This window comes from Schistocerca piceifrons, unplaced genomic scaffold (genome assembly GCF_021461385.2).
Source record: "Schistocerca piceifrons isolate TAMUIC-IGC-003096 unplaced genomic scaffold, iqSchPice1.1 HiC_scaffold_943, whole genome shotgun sequence".
NCBI classification, from domain to species: Eukaryota; Metazoa; Arthropoda; class Insecta; order Orthoptera; family Acrididae; genus Schistocerca; species Schistocerca piceifrons.
The window spans coordinates 505,001-510,000 of record NW_025729216.1 but is presented as its reverse complement, the minus strand read 5'-3'; the positions used below and the strand labels follow the sequence as shown (position 1 = coordinate 510,000).

The 5,000-nt window shown below is 57.1% G+C and overlaps 2 non-coding genes and 1 pseudogene across 2 annotated transcripts; all 3 read right to left on the bottom strand.

The window, feature by feature from the left end:
- LOC124772566 overlaps window positions 1-291 on the bottom strand; it is a 7,805-nt pseudogene extending 7,514 nt beyond the window's left edge.
- Window positions 292-479: 188 nt separating this feature from the next.
- Window positions 480-634, bottom strand: LOC124772900. Its single transcript, XR_007014355.1, has one exon. It is a non-coding gene; the product is annotated as a 5.8S ribosomal RNA (ribosomal RNA).
- A 351-nt stretch (window positions 635-985) lies between these two features.
- Window positions 986-2,894, bottom strand: LOC124772803. Its single transcript, XR_007014263.1, has one exon. It is a non-coding gene; the product is annotated as a small subunit ribosomal RNA (ribosomal RNA).
- Window positions 2,895-5,000: the final 2,106 nt, after the last annotated feature.

Genomic DNA, 5,000 nt, shown 5'->3' with positions numbered 1-5,000 from the left:
AAGCAACCCGACTCGAAGGAGAGGTCCCGCCGACGCTCGCACCGGCCGCTACGGGCCTGGCACCCTCTACGGGCCGTGGCCTCATTCAAGTTGGACTTGGGCTCGGCGCGAGGCGTCGGGGTAGTGGACCCTCCCAAACACCACATGCCACGACAGGCGGCAGCCTGCGGGGTTCGGTGCTGGACTCTTCCCTGTTCGCTCGCCGCTACTGGGGGAATCCTTGTTAGTTTCTTTTCCTCCGCTTAGTAATATGCTTAAATTCAGCGGGTAGTCTCGCCTGCTCTGAGGTCGTTGTACGAGGTGTCGCACGCCACACCGCCAGCCGGCTGTGCACGCTACCGAGAAAGTACCGGTATGCGAACCGCCAGGCGACGGGCGCGCATCGCACGTTTGAGGAGACGCGGCCGGCCCCACAGGCGGCCGCGACACTCCCAGGTCTGCGAAGCGGGGCAAACGCCGCGCGCTTCAGTATACGTAGCCGACCCTCAGCCAGACGTGGCCCGGGAACGGAATCCATGGACCGCAATGTGCGTTCGAAACGTCGATGTTCATGTGTCCTGCAGTTCACATGTCGACGCGCAATTTGCTGCGTTCTTCATCGACCCACGAGCCGAGTGATCCACCGTCCTGGGTGATCTTTTCTCAGTTTCCGCCGCCTCTTTCGAGACGGTCGCATAGGCGGGAGTGAGGCGTGTGGCGGCCCCTGTTCCAGCGTTCTGTGTCCAACGGCCTCACGGCCGACGGGCGTCGTACGGCTCCACACCGGAGCGGACAGGCACTCGGGCGAAAGTCATTCAAAACCGGCGCCAGGCGCCAGGTGCCGCACGCCAGCCGCTCCAGCGCTTCAGCGCTCGTACCACACAACATTGCCGCTAGTTTTGAGAGGCACGCGTGGTTCCGCACGCGGCGCACGGCTACTGCGAGCCGTACAGGTAGCGTGTTGCGCGACACGACACGCACATCGAAAGACATGCAGTCTAGTCGGTAATGATCCTTCCGCAGGTTCACCTACGGAAACCTTGTTACGACTTTTACTTCCTCTAAATGATCAAGTTTGGTCATCTTTCCGGTAGCATCGGCAACGACAGAGTCAATGCCGCGTACCAGTCCGAAGACCTCACTAAATCATTCAATCGGTAGTAGCGACGGGCGGTGTGTACAAAGGGCAGGGACGTAATCAACGCGAGCTTATGACTCGCGCTTACTGGGAATTCCTCGTTCATGGGGAACAATTGCAAGCCCCAATCCCTAGCACGAAGGAGGTTCAGCGGGTTACCCCGACCTTTCGGCCTAGGAAGACACGCTGATTCCTTCAGTGTAGCGCGCGTGCGGCCCAGAACATCTAAGGGCATCACAGACCTGTTATTGCTCAATCTCGTGCGGCTAGAAGCCGCCTGTCCCTCTAAGAAGAAAAGTAATCGCTGACAGCACGAAGGATGTCACGCGACTAGTTAGCAGGCTAGAGTCTCGTTCGTTATCGGAATTAACCAGACAAATCGCTCCACCAACTAAGAACGGCCATGCACCACCACCCACCGAATCAAGAAAGAGCTATCAATCTGTCAATCCTTCCGGTGTCCGGGCCTGGTGAGGTTTCCCGTGTTGAGTCAAATTAAGCCGCAGGCTCCACTCCTGGTGGTGCCCTTCCGTCAATTCCTTTAAGTTTCAGCTTTGCAACCATACTTCCCCCGGAACCCAAAAGCTTTGGTTTCCCGGAGGCTGCCCGCCGAGTCATCGGAGGAACTGCGGCGGATCGCTGGCTGGCATCGTTTATGGTTAGAACTAGGGCGGTATCTGATCGCCTTCGAACCTCTAACTTTCGTTCTTGATTAATGAAAACATACTTGGCAAATGCTTTCGCTTCTGTTCGTCTTGCGACGATCCAAGAATTTCACCTCTAACGTCGCAATACGAATGCCCCCGCCTGTCCCTATTAATCATTACCTCGGGTTCCGAAAACCAACAAAATAGAACCGAGGTCCTATTCCATTATTCCATGCACACAGTATTCAGGCGGGCTTGCCTGCTTTAAGCACTCTAATTTGTTCAAAGTAAACGTGCCGGCCCACCGAGACACTCAATAAAGAGCACCCTGGTAGGATTTCAACGGGGTCCGCCTCGGGACGCACGAGCACGCACGGGGCGGTCGCACGCCTTCAGCTCGCCCCACCGGCAGGACGTCCCACGATACATGCCAGTTAAACACCGACGGGCGGTGAACCAACAGCGTGGGACACAAATCCAACTACGAGCTTTTTAACCGCAACAACTTTAATATACGCTATTGGAGCTGGAATTACCGCGGCTGCTGGCACCAGACTTGCCCTCCAATAGATACTCGTTAAAGGATTTAAAGTGTACTCATTCCGATTACGGGGCCTCGGATGAGTCCCGTATCGTTATTTTTCGTCACTACCTCCCCGTGCCGGGAGTGGGTAATTTGCGCGCCTGCTGCCTTCCTTGGATGTGGTAGCCGTTTCTCAGGCTCCCTCTCCGGAATCGAACCCTGATTCCCCGTTACCCGTTACAACCATGGTAGGCGCAGAACCTACCATCGACAGTTGATAAGGCAGACATTTGAAAGATGCGTCGCCGGTACGAGGACCGTGCGATCAGCCCAAAGTTATTCAGAGTCACCAAGGCAAACGGACCGGACGAGCCGACCGATTGGTTTTGATCTAATAAAAGCGTCCCTTCCATCTCTGGTCGGGACTCTGTTTGCATGTATTAGCTCTAGAATTACCACAGTTATCCAAGTAACGTGGGTACGATCTAAGGAACCATAACTGATTTAATGAGCCATTCGCGGTTTCACCTTAATGCGGCTTGTACTGAGACATGCATGGCTTAATCTTTGAGACAAGCATATGACTACTGGCAGGATCAACCAGGGAGCTGCGTCAACTAGAACTGAGCAGCCGGCCGCCCGGGAGTGTGTCCTGGGGGCCCGCGCGAACACGCAAGCGTCCGCTCAATCATTCTGCAAACAGGAGGAGGCTGAGCTCCCCTGCACAATACACCTCGAAACCCTCTCAGGTCCCGGCGGCGCGCAGCGCCGTCCCAAGTACTTGGTCGGGTTCGAGAGAGGCGCAATCGCCCGGAGTTAGGCGAGTAGACGCTTTCGGTGCGACCACCCGTGCTCCCAACTGAGCTTGCCGCTGCCGACAGAGGCCCGGGAGCGTGCTGTCGTGGCATTGCCGGCGGGAGACAACACGCGCCACCTACGGTGACCGGCAGCTCCAACGCCAGCGCCACAGAAGGACAAAAGCCCCACTTGGGTGCCGAAGCGAACTCTCCCAGCACAGCGCACGCGCCAACACATCCGCACAGCTGCGATACAAACCACCAGCGAGAACCGCTGGGGCGACCGAGCAGCAGACGGCGTCGCGGCGCCGAGCGCCGGGCGGCGGCGCATCCTCAACGCACACAGTCCTCAATCGGACCAGCACACTGAAGATGTCCACCGCGCTTCGCACCGGGCCCGCGAGGACCTACTTTGGCCGCACGGCGCCGCGCGCAGGGTGCGCCGGCGCGCAGCTGCGACGCCTGCCGCGTCCGTCGGCCGGCGCGCCTGCCACTGGCCGCCCCCACCAGCCGGCTGTAGCGCGTGCGCCCACGCACCGCGCGGCCAGCACGCCGGGAGGCGCCCCCTCACCGGCCGGGGACGGTCCCACCCAGCCACCGCCACGTATCGCTTCACACCCAGATGCCGTTCAGTTTCGTCGGCATGGTGGGTATCGCTGGAACAACCGGTTAGTACCTCAACCTATCGTCGCCATCACCGATTCACCCCTAGCGAGAACAACCGCACCACAACAGGTTACCATTTCTTCATTTGCGTAACTTCACCAGAAAACGCAGGCGTCCATCGCCATTTGCAACTTCAACGATTATTGCATGCCTGTGTCAGGTGTCACGCCACACTACGTCTGCCCACATACACGCAACAAAATGTGCACGCCTAGACAATACGTGGAAGGTGGCCCCCGTACGTATGCGATGTCCATTGCTCGAACGACTGTCAACCGGCCTCTGTAGCATGTCGCAGATATGGAACGCGGTGCACCATGCCATCACGGTGTGTGAGGAGAGACGACTAGGTCCGAATACATCAACAGACAGCTCATGCTGATCGCCATCCACGGCGTCCGTTCCTCCCACACGTCTCTATGGCGTACCACACTGCAATCCAGCTCTCATAGGGAGACGACACGTAGCTGCGTGCACAATATTTGCACTGTATGGTCCGCCGTTTTTGGGCGCAGTCGTTGTACGGTCACACATGTGCCACGATGTATCATTCAGTACATAAGGACGAATGTGCAGTACAGATTGTGGTTCACGCGTACGACATCAGCGGACAGTTGACACAGGCCGCACCACAACGTAGCCTGCGTACGTCGCATGCGAAGGGCATTGAACATGCAAACTTGTCACCAACCAGCTTGCGAAGGCAGGGGGCAAGGTGGGGACGTGGGGACGTGGGGAGGGGTGGGGGGGGGCGGCATGTACGTCCTGCTGCCATCCACATTACAGTGTACAGCAGGAGCATGTGGAAAGTCAGCAAGACTTGCAAGGTGTTTAACATGAAGCGATACACAGGGGAGCGGGCAGTGCGAGTAGCGAACTATATTGCAAGGGTTGCGGGTGGGCAACACTACACTAATTGAACGAGTCGTATAACAATTACAGAGCAGGTTTAGGCGACAATGTGGGTTACGTTAGCGGACAACGTGGGTTAGGTTAGGGGACAACATGGCTTAGGTTAGGGGACAACATGGGTTAGGTTAAGGCACAACATGGGTTAGGTTAAGGCACAACATGGGTTAGGTTAGGGGACAACATGGGTTAGGTTAGGGGACAACATGGGTTAGGTTAGGGGACAACATGGGTTAGGTTAGGGGACAACATGGGTTAGGTTAGGGGACAACATGGGTTAGGTTAGGGGACAACATGGGTTAGGTTAGGGGACAACATGGGTTAGGTTAGGGGACAACATG